Source organism: Canis lupus, chromosome X (genome assembly GCF_003254725.2).
Source record: "Canis lupus dingo isolate Sandy chromosome X, ASM325472v2, whole genome shotgun sequence".
NCBI classification, from domain to species: domain Eukaryota; kingdom Metazoa; phylum Chordata; class Mammalia; order Carnivora; family Canidae; genus Canis; species Canis lupus.
Genome location: NC_064281.1, coordinates 108,104,350 through 108,123,484, shown reverse-complemented (window position 1 = coordinate 108,123,484; position 19,135 = coordinate 108,104,350). Strand labels below are relative to the sequence as shown.

The 19,135-nt window shown below is 41.7% G+C and overlaps 1 pseudogene; it reads left to right on the top strand.

The window, feature by feature from the left end:
- The first annotated feature begins 12,312 nt into the window (after positions 1-12,312).
- LOC112668550 (uncharacterized protein KIAA1143 homolog) lies at positions 12,313-12,849 on the top strand (annotated as a pseudogene).
- The last annotated feature ends 6,286 nt before the right edge of the window (positions 12,850-19,135 follow it).

Below are 19,135 nucleotides of genomic sequence, written 5' to 3'. Positions count from 1 at the left end.
ACTTTGAGCAGTCCACTTTCCCTCTCTACCATTTGATGATTGATTTATTTGCTTTTGGATAACAGAATAGAGAGCAAGAGCAGCCACCAAACACTAGTCCGGATTCCAGAAGCTTAAAACCCAAGAAACTAAAGAGGTCCTCACATGCATTTATACTAACCCCAATCCTCACTATTTCTACCTTGTCTAATTCAAGAGTGGCCCAGGAATTCATTTTATAAAACCTTTCCCATGGAGACCCTGGCCTGCAGAATTCAGTGTGAGGATGAACCCCTAAATTGACCCTCTTTGCCTTATTTAAATTCAAACGGCTTAAAAGTGTAAGGGCTGGTGCCAGAACTCATGTCCATCTCTTGTGGGAGCACAGATGCTTAGCCACTGCCCAAATGATGCTGAAGCAGCCACAGCACTTACTACTGAATCTTTCTAACCTCTTCTGGAGGTGTGACTAGTTGGCATTTCTCCTCTTTTTTTTTTTTTTAATAGAAGAGATGAGTAAGGCTCATGAACTTTATATGCAGTTTCTATTTCTTTGTAACAAATGACCACAAATTTAGTGGATTAAAACAACACCCATGTATTATCTCACTTTTCATGGGTCAGGAGTCTGGGGCCAGCTCTGCTCAGGGTTTCATCCAGGTATTGGCTGGTGCTGGGATCTCATCTGAAGTTCAAAGTTCTCTCCCAAGCTCACATGGTTGTTGGCAGAATTCACTTTCTGGCTGCAGTAGAACTCATGGCAGCTTCTTCTTCAAAACCAGCAGAATAGACTCTGACTTCTAGTCTCTTCTTTCAGGGAGGGCCTGGAACCTCACTCAACTAGGTCAGACACAGCCAAATTCATCTTTATTTTGGTTGAATCAAAGTTAATTGATTAGAGATCTAAGTTACATTTGCAAAATCCTGCCACCTTTGTAATTCTATTGGTTGGAAGCAAGTAACAGGCTCCACCCACTTTCTAGGGGAAGGGCTCATATAAGGGTACAGATATTAGAGCATGAGAACTAAAGGAACTATCTTAAAATGTTGGAGATCCCAAAGTTTAAGCAACTTTTGCAATTGATGTTTTCCATGTTTCCAAATTATTTAATTTCTCTGGAACTGGAGCCACAGTTCCAATAATTGTCCTTAGCACCTCCTTCACATTAGTTGTCTTTTTATTGCCATTTAAGACATAAAACTACAGAAGCAAGTACTAAAAGAAATACTGCCTACCTTTTGGGGTTGCCAAGAGGACTAAATTCAATAAAGTATGTTAAAAGCCTCACATTGAAGTATGCACAGAGTAGTACTCAGTGAATAGTAGCCATTGTAGGGAAGAGCAGAGAGGCCCATCCTGCTACTGGAGCTCTCCTAGATCCCTGGGAAGATCCATTGTAGAGGCCTCCATCCACTACTTCCTTTGATCTGGAAACCCAAGGTGAGTTGGTTATGCAGAGTCCAGGGGACCATTGAGGGAAGAAAAGTAAGAAAATATCTAAAAGCCTTTGGGAAAAATATGCTAAAATGGGAATATAAAAGTAATACACCATCCCTTTAAAGGCAAGGTATGACATATATGCTATTAGCTCTGCCAGGCAATTTGAGTATTAAAAAGCATGCTTTTTGATCAAAGGGGAAAAAGGAGACAAACTGAAAAACTCTTACTAAAGAAGGCAAATGGTTATCAGAGGGGAGATTATCAAGTGGAAACAGGTAAAGGGGATGAAAAGTGCACTTATCTTGAGTGCTGAGTAATGCATGGAAGTGTTGAATCACTATATTGTACACCTGAAACTAATATGACACTGTTATATAAACTACACTGGAATTAAAATTTTTAAAAAGCATATTCTGTTTCTTTTTTTTTTGCGTGTTCTGTTTCTGAGTCATGAGTTTATCTTCTTTAAGGTGAATAAGGTAGGTAAGTTCCCTTTAGTTTGCATCATAAAAGCTATTGATTTATCTTGTGTGTGCATAGGCATGTGTGTATATGCGTGTATGTGTGGTGAAGAGGAATGGAATGACTCTATTCTTTCTCTTTCTTTTTTTAAGATTTTATTTATTTATTCATGAGATACACACACACACACACACAGAGAGGCAGAGACACAGGCAGAGGGAGAAGCAGGCTCCATGTAGGGAGCCCGATGTGGGACCTGATCCCAGGACCCCAGGACCACGCCCTGGGCCAAAGGCAGGCGCCAAACCACTGAGCTACCCAGGGATCCCCATAATCTCTCTTTTTTTCCCTTTATTCTTCTTCTATTGTGTGTATGACCACTTCTCAGCCTTATATTATTTGGTTGCCCCAAAGGGTGTGCAAAGGGAGCAGTGTGGATGAATACCTCAATTAACAAAAAGAACTTTTGAAGAAGCACATGATAAGCATTATTTTTGTGTTATATGTTCAGTTACTATAACAACAGAACAGAAAAAGAAGCTCTAGTAGAGGACACAGTCTATGAGCCAAGCCCAGTAGGTAAATCTCCAGTGCATGAATAAATGTTAGTAAAATCACATGTAGTCAGATGAATTTTAGGTGGGCTTTTGTTTTTTTGGCTAAAGCCAAAGCCAAAATAAACTTCTATTACCATTATTATTTCCAGAATTTTTCTGCGCAGCACCATGCATGGTTGGTAGCTATCCTAATGGATAAAGCAATGCCACCTTCCATTAACTCTGTATCCTGGCTTATGCCAGTCAAATGTAAGGGCTTGATCCAGATGAGATTGGGCGCATTTAGAGTGGTATGGCTGTAGATGGGCCTGATCCAAATGCTCATGGTTCTTACAACTGGTGGACCCAGTTACATGGGGTGGCTGTATATGCTCTTAGCTTAACCTGCAATGTATGACGAATGGGTCAACCTCCATGAAAGTTCAGCTCAGGTAGTGAACTCCATGGTACAAAATTATATGAGGGTTGGCAATTATCTGGCTAATTCTATCAATGCCAAGAAGCAGCCATATAACTCAGACCATATAGAATTTACTTCAAGGATCCATTTATCTAGCTACCCAAAAATGCACCTCAAGGAGCAGAATTATCCTTATTTGTATGTCAATATTCATGTAACTTGGCATAAAACTTGTCATGTATACTGTCCCTTGAACATAGCATACAGAAGTCTCATAGTCATGTATGGCTTTGCATTTCCTCTTCTGAACCAGAGTAGGATGATAGCAAGGGCACTATTCCACATGACCTCATCACCTTCTCTTTATAGCAAACTGTTTAATAAAGTCTTATGGAACAAGTCTGTAAAATGAAATGCTTTTCTTCCTTTTCATAGCACATCACCAGGGAGGCATAAAGATGGAAGTTGTGTGACGCTAAGACAGTACAGATACAGCCAACTCCCTCTCAAGGGAAAAACCAGAAGAGTGGGTTACGTTCAGCACAGTCACTTATCCACATGTTTCTAAGAGCAGCTTTTTCATCATTTCAGGGAATGTGTGTACACCTGAGAGATGGAGTGACTCACATTATCAAAATCTCCGGGGCCACATTTCTATACGATATATCCCTTTAACTAATTCTCAGCTGAAGAAGAAATGAAATGCCTAGAAAGGGAATTGTTATTAGTCATATTCAACAGTTTCTAGTTCTAGTATTAGTGAGGAACTCAATGACAATATTAAAAAGGTGAGAATAACCATTAGAAATATTTCTCATCTGTCTACATCCCATTATTCTCCAATGTCCTATAGGAAGAAGAGAATATTGGAATAACCTAGACTGAAAAATGGAAAGAGACTTTTTTCTCTTTTATAGTAGTAATCTGGGGGCATCTGAGTGGCTCAGTGGTTGAGGTTTGGCTCAGGCTGTGATCCCAGGATCCCAGGATCAAGTCCCGCATACGTCTCCCTGCCCAGTGGAGAGCCTGCTTCTCCCTCTGCCTATGTCTCTGCCTCTCTCTTGATGTCTCTCATGAATAAATAAATAAAATCTTTTAAAAAATAAAGTAGTAATCTGGCACTTGGTGTATATGCAACAGTTATTTTCTCCTCAGCTGTTTTGGGGGCCGCCCTGCCCAAGAGAAGAAAGCTCAGGTAAGGGTAGGCTCATCTTCCACCATCCATGCACACACATCTATGGGTGCTCTCCTCAGAGGAGGCCCTGATTGGTGTCTCCTCATAAAGTCTGGGGACTCAGGATGAAAAGGAATGGACACAAGAGAATCCAAGGAGGTGTGAAGCGAACTAGGATGAAAGAAAACAGTGGGAGTTGAGCGCGGGTCCTTCCATAACTTAGAGCTGTTGGCCAGGGCATGTGGCTGTCAGTGTGATTTTTCCTGTCCTTAAATAGGCCAGGGAAGTGTCATGGTGTGACGTGAAGAAGCAGAGTTTCACTGAATCATTGTCTCACACAGCAGAAGACTGTGAAGGCCCTCAGAAGTCGTGTGTCTTGAGTCCCCACACTTAACAGACGAGGAAACTGAGGCACGAGCACAGTGAGGGACTCCCTTGCGACCCTAGAGCAAATTAGGGGCAGAGAGGGGGCTTGAACTAAATTGAGAGCTCGTGAGGGCAGAGAGTGCACGTTCTCCTCCCTAGTTTCTGCTGAGCCACGTGTGGTCAGCAAGCAGTTGGTGGCTTGCAATGACTACAGATGTCCTGACTCTTGTGGCTCCCTGTGTCACTCCCTTTCAAAGTCAACTCAGTGAACCACACCCAGACGTGATGACCAATGTGTACCAGATGCCAAGAATGGGGGTGTGGGGAAAGGACAACTATGGCCTAGAAACATAGTCATAGTTTTTTAGAAAAATCTTTAAAAGAAAAAATAGGGAAAAAAATGCATAGGAATAAAGTGGCAACAAAAAAAAATCCGCACTGGATTCTTCCCGGGAGGGGGGGGAGCTCTTAGCAGGGAACTTGGGCAAAATTGCAGGAGGGGCAGGGAAGCCTCCAGTCTCCCCGGGTCACTAACAGAGGAGGTGCACCCGGGGGAAAGCTAACCGCACACCGTGGCCAATCTCAGTAAAGGGCTGGAGCGCATGCCCAGGGGCCTGCAGGGAGAAGCTGGTGGGTCAGATGGGGGGCTCCAGGTAGAGGGGTCTGCGCCTTGGTGCCTTCTGGAGCCGAGGCCCTGGGAGCGCGATTTCAGCAGGCCCCAGATCCCAGGGCGCCGGGGGCCGGGGGACACGCCCAGGATTCTGCGCTCCCCACCCCACCTCACAGGCGGAGGTGGGGAGGGCACAGGACAGCAAGGACTCTCCTGCCGCCAGGCACCCCAAAGCTGCACAGATCAGTGCACCTGCACCACGCTGGGAGCATCTAAGCCAGTGCTGACAGGGTGACTGCGTTATTTACTAGTGGGGAGCTGACTCCAGAGCTGGAGACCTGGCCACAGCCAGTGTAGTTGTTCCTCCTGGTGTCACTGTGACCTGGGAAAGCCGGCCCCGAGGGAACAGAGGCCTCACAAGATAAGCAGCTCCCACTGAGTCCGGCACCATCCGGCGGGGTGGGGAGGGGGCAGCTGCACCAGGTAGACACACCTGAGAATCAGCACAGCAGGCCCCTCCCCCAGAAGACCAGCTGGAAGGACAGGGTAAGAGCAAGTCCTTGACCAAACAGTGCTGGAAAGCTCCAGGGGAAGTTGAGGGATTTACAGTAGTTACAGAACGAGAGGGTACCCCTCTCTTTTTCCCCCCTTTTCTGGTACAACTCGTTTTTATATCAGACTAAAAATTCCCAAAAATTCCCAATATTTTTTTTGTCTACTCCCACCTTAACTACAATATTTTATCAACTCTTGTTTTTTAAGCATCTTCCTTTTTGACTTTCATTATTTCTAAAATTATATGTCTTAGATATATTTTCCACTTCTAGATGCCCTTCAACACATTCATTTAATTTTGGGAGATACATGAGGTATGTTTTTGTTGTTGTTGTTGTTTTGTTTTCTGTTTTTTTGTTTCCTCTACCTTGTTTTGTTCTACAATGGCAGAAGTTAATACCTTTTGAAACATGACCACCATACACCCAGAACCAAGTGGAATACCATGCTGGTTCATTCTGTGAGATTATATTCTCTCTTCATTTCCATTTTGCCCCCCTGTTTTATCTTGTTTGTGTTTTGGTGGTCATTGATGGGGCTTTCTATAAGTATTGCTGGTTTATATAAATTTAGGATTGACCATCTTCTAACATACAGAACTTAATACACTAAGAACCAAGAGGATCACCCTCTAGGACCTCTCAGGTAGACTACATTCTCCCTCCACTACAACTTCTTCACCACCACCATCCCCCAGTCCCCTCCCCTTTTTAAAATTTTTTTCTTTTTTCTCTTTTTCCTCTTTACATTTTTTTCTTCTTTTTTTCTTTTTCTTTTTTTTCTTCTTTGGGATTCTTGGCCTTTTATTTTTTACTACTTTATTTTAAAATTTGTTTTTCAATTCAGAGGTCCTTTTGTTTTACTTCGTTCTGATCTTCGTTTTAATTTTCTGGTCTCTGACCTCATCAGAATCATCTAGAGTGGAATTTACTTACATCATGGTTGATATTCTTGACTCAGCCCACTCATATAGCCACTCTGCACTGATCAAAATGACTAGAAGGAAGAATTCACTACAAAAGAAAGAATCAGAAACAGTACTCTCTGCCACAGAGTTAAAAAATATGGATTACAATTTGATGTCAGAAAGCCAATTCGGAAGCACAGTTATAAAGCTACTGGTGGCTCTGGAAAAAAAGCATAAAGGACTCTAGAGACTTCATGACTGCAGGATTTAGATCTAATCAGGCAGAAATTAAAAACCAATTAAATGAGATGGAATCCAAACTGGATGTCCTAATGGCTAGTGTTAATGAGGTGGAAGAAAGAGTGAGCGACATAGAAGACAAATTGATGGCAAGAAAGGAAGCTGAGGAAAAAAGAGAAAAACAATTAACAGACAATGAGGAAAGGTTAAAGGAAATAAATGGTAGCCTAAGGAGGAAGAATCTACGTATACTTGGGGTTCCAGAGAGCGCTGAGAGGGCCAGAGGGCCAGAAAGCATATTTGAACAAATCATAGCTGAGAACTTCCCTAATTTGGGGAGAGAAACAGGCATTCAGATCCAGGAGATAGAAAGGTTCCCCCCACCCGCCAAAATCAATAAACACTGTTCAACACCTCGACATTTAATAGTGAAACTTGCAAATTTCAAAGATAGAGAGAAAATCCTTAAAGCAGCAAAAGACAAGACATTCCTAAGTTATATGGGGAGAAATATCAGATTGACAGCAGACCTCTCCACAGAGACCTGGCAGGCCAGAAAGGGCTGCCATGATATATTCAGGGTTCTAAATGAGAAGAACATGCAGCCAAGAATACTTTATCCAGCAAGGCTCTCATTCAGAATAGAAGGAGAGATAAAGAGCTTCCAAGATAGGCAGAAACTGAAAGAACATGTGACCACCAAACCAGCTCTGCAAGAAATATTAAGAGGGGGCCCTGTAAAAGAAAGAGGAAGCCCAAAGAAATAATCCACAACAACCAGGGCCTGAATAGGTATTATGATGACACTAAATTCATATCATTCAATAGTTATTCTGAACATGAATGGGCTAAATGATCCCATCAAAAGATGCACTCAGGGTTTTGAACTGGATAGAAAAAGCAAGACCCATCTACTTGCTGTCTACAAGAGACTCATTTTAGACCTAAGGACACTCCAGCCTTTCATTTTCAATGAAAGTTTGGAGAACCATTTACCATTCAAATGGTCCTCAAAAGAAAGCGGGGGTAGCAATCCTCATATCAGATAAATTAAAGTTTATCCCAAAGACTGTAGTAAGACATGAAGAGGGACACTATATCATACTTAAAGGATCTATCCAACAAGAGGACCTAACAAGCATGAATATTTATTCACAGCCCCTACTGTGGGAGCTGCCAAATATATCAATCAATTAATAACCAAAGGAAAGACATGCTTAGATAATATTATGCTAATAGTAGGAGACTTCAACATGGCGCTTTCTGCAAATGACAGATCCTCTAAGCACAACATCACCAAAGAAACAAGGGCGTTAAATGATACACTGGACCAGATGGATTTAACAGATATATACAGAACTTTCCATCCGAACGCAAATGAATACACATTCTTCTCAGGCGCACATGGAACTTTCTCCAGAATAGACCACATACTGGGTCACAAATCAGGTCTCAACTGATACCAAAAGATTGGGATTGTCCCTTGCATATTTTCAGACCACAATGCTTCGAAACTAGAACTCAATCACAAGAAGAAATTTGGGAGAAACTCAAACATGTGGAGGTTAAAAGATGAATGGGTCAACCAGGAAATTAGAGAAGAATTAAAAAGATTCATGGAAACTAATGAAAATGAAGATGCAACTGTTTAAAATCTTTGGGATACAGCAAAAGCGGTCCCAAGAGGGAAATACATCGCAATCAATACAAGCATCCCTCAAAAAATTGGAAAAAACTCAAATACACAAGCTAACCTTGCACCTAAAGGAACTGGAGAAAGAACAGCAAATAAAACCTACACCAAGCAGAAGAAGACAGATAATAAAGATTTGAGCAGATCTCAATGAAATATAGACCAGAAGGACTGTAGAACAGATCAACAAAACCAAGAGTTGGTTCTTTGAAGAATTAATAAAATAGATAAACCATTAACCAGCCTTATTAAAAAGAAAAAAGACTCAAGTTAATAAAATCATGAATGAAAGAGGAGGGATCACAACCAATACCAAGGAAATACAAGCGGTTTTAAAAACGTATTATAAGCAGCTATATGCCAACAAATTAGGCAATCTAGAAGAAATGGATAAATTTCTGGCAACCCGCAAATTACCAAAACTAGAACAGGAAGAAATAGAAATAGAAACCCGAAGAGGTCACTAACCAGGGAGGAAATTGAAGCAGTCATCAAAAACCTCCCAAGACACAAAAGTCCAGGGTCAGATGGCTTCCCAGGGGAATTCTATCAAATGTTTAAAGAAGGAATAATACCTACTCTGCTAAAGCTGTTCTAAAGGATAGAAAGGGACGGAATAATTCCAAACTTGTTTTACGAGGCCAGCATCACCTTAATTCCAAAACCAGACAAAGACCCCACCGAAAAGGAGAATTATAGACCAATATCCCTGATGAACACGGATGCAAAAATTCTCAACAAGATACTAGCTAATAGGATCCAACAGCACATTAAGAAGATTATTCACCATAACCAAGTGGGATTTATCCCTGGGATGCAAGGCTGGTTCAACACTCGTAAAACAATCAACGTGATAAATCACATCAACAAAAGAAAAAACAAGAACCATCTGATCCTCTCAATAGATGCAGGGAAAGCATTTGACAAAATGCAGCATCCATTCCTTTTTTTTTTAAGATTTTATTTATTTATTCATGAGAGACAGAGAGAGAGACAGAGAGAGAGAGAGAGAGAGAGAGGCAGAGACACAGGCAAAGGGAGAAGCAGGCTCCATGCATGGAGCCCGATATGGGACTCGATCCCGGGACTCCAGGATCACGCCCTAGGCCGAAGGCAGGTGCTAAACCACTGAGCCACCCAGGGATCCCCTGCAGCATCCATTCCTGATCAAAACTCTTCAGAGTGTAGGGATAGAGGGAACATTCCTCAGCATCTTAAAAGCCATCTATGAAAAGCCCACAGGAAATATCATTCTCAATGGGGAAAGACTGAGAGCCTTTCCCCTACGATCAGGAACACAACAGGGATGTCCACTCTCACCACTGCTATTCAACACAGTACTAGAAGTCCTAGCCTCAGCAATCAGACCACTAAAAGAAATAAAAGGCATTCAAAATGGCAAAGAAGACGTCAAACTCTCCCTCTTTGCAGATGACACGATAGTGTATGTAGAAAACCCAAAAGACCCACCCCAAGATTGCTAGAACTCATACAGCAATTTGGCAATGTAGCAGGATACAAATTCAATGCCCAGAAATCAGTGGCATTTCTATACACTAGCAATGAGACTGAAGAAAGAAAATTAAAGAGTCTATCCCATGTACAACTGCACCCAAAAGCATAAGAAACCTAGGAATAAACCTAACCAAAGAGGTAAAGGATCTATACCCTAGAAACTACAGAACACTTCTGAAAGAAATTGAGGAAGACACAAAGAGATGGAAAAATATTCCATGCTCATGGATTGGAAGAATTAATATTGTGAAAATGCCAATGTCACTCAGGGCAATTTACACGTTCAATACAGTCCCTATCAAAATACCATGGACTTTCTTCACAGAGTTGGAACAAATAATCTTACGATTTGTGTGGAACCAGAAAAGACCCTGAGTAGCCAGGGCATATTGAAAAAGAAAGCCAGAGCCGGGGGCATCACAATGCCAGATTTCAAGTTGTACTACAAAGCTGTGATCATCAAGACAGTGTGGTACTGGCATAAAAACAGACACCTAGATCAATGGAACAGAATAGAGAGCCCAGAAATGGGTCCTCAACTCTATGGTCAACTAATATTCGACAGAGCAGGAAAAACTATCCACTGGAAAAAGGACAGTCTCTTCAATAAATGGTGCTGGGAAAATTAGACAGCCACATGCAGAAGAATGAAACTGGACCATTCTCTTACACCATACACAAAGATAAACTCAAAATGGATGAAAGATCTAAATGTGAGAGAAGAATCCACCACCTCACACCAGTAAGAATGGGGACAATTAACAAGGCAGGAAACCACAAATGTTGGAGAGGATGCGTAGAAAAGGGAACCCTCCTGCCCTGTTGGTGGGAATGTGAAATGGTGCAGCCACTCTGGAAAACTGTGTGGAGGTTCCTCAAAGAGTTAAAAATAGACCTGCCCTACGACCCAGCAATTGCACTGTTGGGGATTTACCCCAAAGATACAGATGCAATGAAACGCCGGGACACCTGCACCCCGATGTTTCTAGCAGCAATGTCCACAATAGCCAAACTGTGGAAGGAGCCTCGGTGTCCACTGAAAGATGAATGGATAAAGAAGATGTGGTTTATGTATACAATGGAATATTACTCAGCCATTAGAAATGACAAATACCCACCATTTGCTTCAACGTGGATGGAACTGGAGGGTATTATGCTGAGTGAAATAAGTCAATTGGAGAAGGACAAACATTATATGGTCTCATTCATTTGGGGAATATAAATAATAGTGAAAGGGAATAGAAGGGAAGGGAAAAGAAATGGGGAGGAAATATCAGAAAGGGAGACAGAACATGAAGACTGCTAACTCTGGGAAACGAACTAGGGGTGGTGGAAGGGGAGGAGGGCGGGGAGTGGGGGTGAATGGGTGACGGGCACTGAGCGGGGCACTTGACAGGATGAGCACTGGGTGTTATTCTGTATGTTGGCAAATTGAACACCAATAAAAAATAAATTTATTATTTAAAAAAATCCTAGAGGAGAACACAGGCAACATCCTTTTTTAACTTGGCCACAGCAACTTCTTGCAAGATACATCTGTGAAGGGCAGCCCAGGTGGCTCAGCGGTTTGGCGCCACCTTCAGCCCAGGGCCTGATCCTGGAGACCTGGGATCGAGTCCCAGGTCGGGCTCCCTGCGTGGAACCTACTTCTCCCTCTGCTCGTGTCTCTGCCTCTCTCTTTCTCTCTCAGTGTCTCTCATGAATAAATAAATAAAAATCTTTAAAAAAAGATACATCTATGAAGGCAAGGAAAACAAAAGCAAAAATGAACTATTGGGACTTCATCAAGAGAAAAAGCTTCTGCACAGCAAAAGAAACAGTCAACAAAACTCAAAGGCAACCTACAGATATTTGCAAATGACGTATCAGATAAAGGGCTAGTATCCAAGATCTATAAATAACTTATTAAACTCAACACCCAAGAAACAAGCAATCCAATCATGAAATGGGCAAAAGACATGAACAGAAATCTCACAGAGGAAGACATAGACATGGCCAACAAGCACATGAGAAAATGCTCCACATCACTTGCCATCAGGGAAATACAAATCAAAACCACAATGAGATACCGCCTCACACCAGTGAGAATGGTGAAAATTAACAAGACAGGAAACAACAAATGTTGGAGAGGATGTGGAGAAAGGGGGGCCCTCTTGCACTGTTGGTGGGAATGTGAACTGGTGCAGTCACTCTGGAAAACTGTGTGGAGATGCCTCAAAGAGTTAAAAATAGAGCTACCCTACAACAATTGCACTGCTGGGGATTTACCCCCAAAGATACAGATACAGTGAAACGCCGGGACACCTGCACCCCAATGTTTATAGCAGCAATGTTCACTATAGCCAAACTGTGGAAGGAGCCTTGGTGTCCATGGAAAGATGAATGGATAAAGAAGATGTTGTATATGTATACAATGGAATATTACTCAGCTAGGAGCAAGAGGAACCAGGTTTCATACGTGGGGCCAGCTGAGCCGGCGTTCCTCTCCTGCTTCAAGGAATGTGTCGGCTTCAGGGAAGGGCCCACCGTGGAAACCAAGAGAACCCAGCTTCAGCTCCCAGATGATGATGGTGATCACAGTGACAAAGAAGATGAACAGCAGCCCCAAGTGGTGGTTTTAAAAAAGGGAGACCTGTCAGTTGAAGAAGTCATGAAAATTAAAGCAGAAATAAAAGCTGCGAAAGCAGATGAAGAACCAGCTGCTGTTGATGGAAGAATCATTTATCAGAAACCAGTCAAGCGTTCATCAGATGAAAAATACTCAGGTTTAACAGCAACTTGAAAAAAGAGGAAGGCAAAAGAAGATGAAATAAATAATCAGGACTCGGTTAAAAAGAACTCACAAAAGCAAATAAAAAACAGTTCCCTCCTTTCTTTTGACAATGAAGATGAACCTGCATAAGTAAATATTTTGGACTTAGTCTTCAAGAGCTTATGGGGTGTTTTTTAAAGTGACTTTTTTTTCTATTTAAAGATAATACAGGCTCATTATAGAAAGTTCAGAGAATTCAGAAAAAATTTAGTATGATAAAAATTTTGTCTATCAATACTTCTTTGACATGATTCTAACTCTATAGATAATAGCTACTACTAACATTTTGGAACTCCCACACGTGGGGTATGTATGTATATAAATTATATTTTTTAAACAAAATTAAGATTATATTGTATATGCTTTCTGTCCTGCTTCTCACATGACATTATAGTGTGAGCATTTTTCCAGATCAGTAATTCAGAAACTTAGCATAATTGCTACAGAGGATTTTGTCATTATACAGAGCACCTATTGAATCTTCCACATTAGCAGAAGCTCACTTTGAATGAGGATGATAATGTGCCTAGTTAAGAATAGTTCCCCAGCTAAAGGTAGCCATATAACAGCTCCAGCAATTTTAGAGATAAAAGTGGAACTTGTACAAGTGAGGATCTAATACAAATGATCTTGATAGAAATAAGGATCTAATGTATAACATGGTGACTGTAGTTGATAACAAAAAGAGATACAAATAGAAGTCTGCTTAACAAAGCTACCAGGTGTTTGATATAAGAAAGCAGGTCTGGGGATCCCTGGGTGGCTCAGCGGTTTGGCGCCTGCCTTTGGCCCAGGGCGCGATCCTGGAGTCCCGGGATCGAGTCCCACGTCGGGCTCCCGGCATGGGGCCCGCTTCTCCCTCCTCCTGTGTCTCTGCCTCTTTCTCAATCTCTGTGTCTATCATGAATAAATAAATAAATAAATCTTTAAAAAAAAAAAAAAGAAAGCAGGTCTGGCAAGCATGAACCTTTGTCTTTGCTACATCCTGCTACATCCAAGAGCACATACATGAAACTTAGGAGTACTGGTGCCATTTTTTTGCCCTAAGGAAGGCAGACCCTTTTTCTGGGTGGTACAGTGGATAAACTCAAGGCACTTGGATCCTGATAGCATGCCTCAAGAAGCTACTGCACCAGCTACGGATTCTGGACTTGATACATGAGAAGAATAAACCAAAAGTTGATGGTCAGTGGTACCACTTGCTGACACTTGAAAATTCAATATATCTTGCCCTCCTTTTCCCTTAGGAGGCCCTCTTTAGTGCTGTGCTCCTAGAATTTATTAGCCTTAAAAATAAAAGTCAGTTATTTTACCAGCAACATGGGTTTGAGAATAGTAGACAGTTGCAATTCAGGATACACAAGCTGCTACAAAACCATAGGCAAGTCAGGAGAACAAGGAGGGGATTGCTCTTTTACAGAGGAAAGAGGGAATTTGGAGGAGTTGTGATAAAATGTCCATTGGAGTATACTGGGAGCTCGAAGTGGAATGCTTTTTCATTGGCTGAGTTGTGACAGTCTCATTGGCTAGGCTGTTGCCAGGCAAGGAGAAAACCTCCCTTCTTCTTGCTGGGGGTTAGTAAAGTAGGCTTCTTGTTAGGAATGCAAGGTATGGCTCTGTCGTTTCTGCAAAGGGCTGTAAGGTGTGATATATGTGAGCTCCCCTCTCTGGCTTCCCAACTCCATTTTTAAGTGACATTTTCTTTATTCCATTTCACAAATTTCCAAGCAAGTACAGCCACATGCTAATCAACATGCATATGGTTTCCTCTATTTCCACCCCTCTTTATAATTCTATAACTTCTCCTCACTGACCCCCTGTCCAACACGCAAAAGTCCTGCAACATGAGTTTTTATTCAGTTAGTATCACCAAGACATCCTTTTTCATGGAAAGAGAGGTCTAGAGCTTGAAGTGAAATAAGGTCCAATAGCAAGAGGTGTCAAGATCAAAAAAAGCTCTTCAGGGTACCCAGCAGTATACTTCACAAGATCTGCTCAAATCCCAATAATTTCCTTTTATTCTCTGACTCAATCTGAATTTTCTCAAGAATAAACTGGTATTAAATTGTATTCTTTTTAAATCTGGACATAGTTTAAATAAATTTCTGTAAATTAAGCATGAAATAATAGCCCAATTTCAAGAATGTTTTTAAAAAATAAAACCAGGGGACATCTGGGTGGCTCAGTGGTTGAGCATCTACTTTGGGCTCAGGTCGTGATCCTGGGGTCCTGGGATTGAGTCCCACATTGGGCTCCCCATAGGAAGCCTGCTTCTCCCTCTGCCTATGTCTCTGCCTCTCTGTGTGTGTGTCTCTCATGAATAAATAAAATCTTTAAAAATAATAAAAAGTAAAAATGTGGGACGTCTGGGTGGCTCAGTGGTTGAGCATCTGCCTTTGACTCAGGTCATGATCCCGGGGTCCTGGGATCGAGTCCTACATCGGGCTCCCCGGAGAGAGCCTACTTTTCCCTCTACCTATGTCTCTGCCTCTCTGTGTATCTCTCATGAATAAATAAATAAATCTTTAAAAAATAAAAAAAATAAAAAGAATGTTTTTTTGAAAATACATTAAGAACCAAAAACTAATGCTGAACTTTGCTTGTTTTCAGTAGCCAGATTTTTATAATTTCTGGAACATCTATAACTCAAAACCAATTAATGGAAGTTATTTATTATATATAACTCATTTTATTCTCAAGATAACCTTAGCAATAAAAAATTTTAAAAAAGAAGAAAAAAAAAGGAATATTACTCAGCTATTAGAAAGGACAAATACCCACCATTTGCTTCAATGTGGATGGACCTGGAGGGTGTCATGCTGAGTGAAGTAAGTCAATCAGAGAAGGACAAACATTATATGGTCCATATAATGGTCTCATTCATTTGGGGAATATAAAAAAATAGTGAAAGGGAATAAAGGGGAAAGGAGAGAAAATGAGTGGGAAATATCAGTGAGGGTGACAGAACATTAGAGACTTCTAACTCTGGGAAAAGAACAAGGGTTTGAAGAGGAGATGGGCGGGTGGATGGGGTGACTGGGTGATGGGCATTGAGGTGGGTCTTTGATGGGATGAGCACTGGGTGTTATACTACATGTTGGCAAATCAAACTCCATTACAAAAAAGTAAAAAGGAAGAAGGAATAAAGTGGCAGCACTCTGCTGGAGGAGGCATATGCTTTTCCTGTCAAATGCCCGTAAGACATATTTTTTTTCAAATGTCAAAGGTCATCTTTTTAAAAGACTCTTCTGGCCTATGCTGAAAATGAAATCTAGGGAAGCAAGTGTGGATACAGGGAGAAAAATTTAAAGATATCATTAAGTGGAAGGGAGTTGCTCACTGACTTAAGAAAGTTGCTGGAAAAATACAACTCCTTTCACCACACAAGGATATACAGCAAGGTGTATTTTCTCAGTTGTGGGCCTAACATTTCAGTGGTTTAATAGGAATGTTTTGTTATACCAGCAATTGATGAACCTTGAAAAGTGATATTTGGGGATGCTGCTATTAACTTGCATCATTCTGAGAAATTTCAGAAGGCCATTCTAGCATATTCCTTTATAAAAATAACCTTGTTAACTCTAGTCACTTGCCCACACCTCCTGTTAAATACTGCAATGCTGTTCATCCTCAGAAAGTTTCTTGTTTGATTCTACTGAGAAAATACCCACGTGTGAATTAGGCTATCCTATATTTCCTTCCCCTGTGATCTGCTAGAGTCAGGGTCAGAGTCTATGTCTTTCAAGCATGTGCTTTCTACCTATCTATTATTTTCCAGTGCACTGGTTTATAAATGGTGGCCAGGAACCTAAGGATTTAGAGAATTGCTTCAGGAATTCTGTAGACATTTGACTCCAAGGCTTTCTGTGTGTGTGTGTGTGTGTGTGTACACATATACATATATGTGGAAACCAATATAAAATTATATTAAAATTTGTAGTAACTGTAATCTAGGCAATCAGATGTTGTCTCTGCCAAGTTTTAACATTTTGGCTCTCACTTTTGCTTTAGCTGGGGCTACCAGGTTGACTCGTTCTGTATATTTCTTAAGATAAAGCCTGTTCTGCCATCTTTGTTTTTGTTTTGTTTTTAATTGAAAAATATTCAACCTAGAGCAACCTGTGAATTTAAGGTGTACAACATGTTAATTTGATACATTTAAGTATTGTAATATAATTGCCACTGTATAAATAATTAGCAGCTCTGTCATGTTACATAATTATCATTTCTTTTCAGTGGTTAGAATAATTAAGTTCCAGTTTCTTAGCAGGTTTGATGATTATAATACAATATCGTTGCCTATATTCACTATGCTATGCATTAGATCTCTGGGTTTTATTTCCTACTCGTTGCAAGTTTATACCCTTAAACACCATCTATCCTATCCCTGTACCCCCACCTCCTGGTAACTATCATTTTACTCTCTTCCAATGAGCTTGGCGTTTTTAGATTCCATTCACCATCTTTGTTGATTGAAGCATATCTTCATATTGCAAGGCAAGCTATGATATTACTTGGCGCAGGCTACCGTAACAAAATGCCATAGACTAGGGGGTGCTTAAGCAACAAAAATTCATTTCTCACAGTTCTAGAGTCTGGGAAGTCTAAGATCAAGGATCCAGCTGATTTGGTCTCTGGGGAGAACTCCCTTCCTGGCTTGCAAATATCAAAAGGAGAGTGGAGGTCAGAGAGCAGCTGTTGGGTAGAGTTGTGGATCAAATTGCTTAAGCTAAGAGAAGTTTGATCCATCATCTGACAGAACAGGGCCATTGTGGGAGAGCCAGGGAAAGTAGGGAATGGGGGGATATGTACCCAGAATGGATTCAGTGGCAGGAGCAGGAGGACACAAGGGAATCATGAATGATATAGAAGGAATTTCAGAATTTGAGATCATGAGGGTAGCAGAGCAGTTCTGAGAGAGGCTGAGGCCTTTAGTGTGCTAGCATGGTCAAAGTCAGGGAAGGGGAAGATCACTGAAAGTGAGAAGGTCAAGGAAGTCAGAGACTCAGGTGTTTGCAGGGTCTTCACAGGATACTCAGAAGTCCCCAAAGATTCTGGCAAAGAACAAGTACAGAAGGAATATGGAGCCAGGGTGCCTGGATGGCACAGTCAGTTGAGTGTCTGACTCTTCATTTCAGCTCAGGTCATGGTCTCAGGGTCGTGAGATTGAGCCCTGCATGGGGTCTGCATTGCATGTGGAGTCTGCTTGAGATCCTCTCACTCTGCCCCTCCCCCACTTGTGTGTATGCAGTCTCTCAAATAAATAAATATATATATATTTTTAATATTTTATCTATTTAATCTTTTTTTTTTAAAAGAAAGAAAGAACATGGAGCCAGAAGACGAAGACCCAGAGACTAGAGGCAGCATGTCAGTCTGGAGGCTTTCAAAGGTCAGGTGGCCACAATGTCAGCTGACAGAGAACCAGGCCTAGTAGATCTCAATATCAAGGAAGCACCAGCTCTTTTCAGTGAGGGTAAGACAGAGAAAGTAGGAGCCACACTTGGGCTTTCTCTTGTCTCTGAGAAATTTCTGGAAAACCAATAGGCTGCTGGATGCACAGGGTTGGGGCTACCCACCCACATGTTCCCAGCTCAGAGGCTGAACCACCCTACCTATACTCTGGCTTTTTTAAAAATTTTATTTCTTTACTCATGAAAGAGAAGTAGAGACACAGGCAGAGGGAGAAGCAGGCTCCATGCAGGGAGCCCTAAGTGGGACTTGATCTCGGGTCTCCAAGATTAGGCCCTGGGTGGAAGGCAGCGCTAAACCGTCGAGCCACCCAGGATGCCCTACTCTGGCTTTTATACTCTGCCTGTGATTCCTCCTTCACTTCCCAAGTAGGAGGTGGGGCCAGGAGATCAGGAAGCTTCTAGTTCCATAGCCAGGTCCAGTTTGAAGGTTTACTCTTTGCTTGCCCAGAAGCCCTCTGTATCCAAAGGAAGTGCAGTGTAGTGGTTTCATCTTAGAGCTCTAAAATCAGACTGTCCTGTGTTTGAATCCCGACTATGTGGAGTAAGGTGTGTTAACATTAGTTCTCCACAGCTCTGGCTGTGAAGCGGGGATCATAAACCCAGCTACCTCATGGGATCCTTTATTAATTCAGCAAATTTTTATTACACATCAGGCATGGTGCTAGGGTTCTGGGGACACAGCAGAGAGCAAAGTGTACGAAAACCTTGGCCCTTGTGGAGTGACATAAGTAACAAGTAAGTACACACCATGTTACTCAGTGATAAATGCAATGCTTTATGAGAGGGGCCAGAGGGTGTGTCAGCTGGGGCGGGGGAAGTAGCAGACAGGAAGGCCTCACGGAACGGATGAAGATGTGAAGCAGGTGAGAGAGCAGGCCATTTGGATACCTGAGGAAAAGAGGATCCAGGGCAGAGGGCAGAGGGCACAGCAAATGCAATGTTCCAAAGTG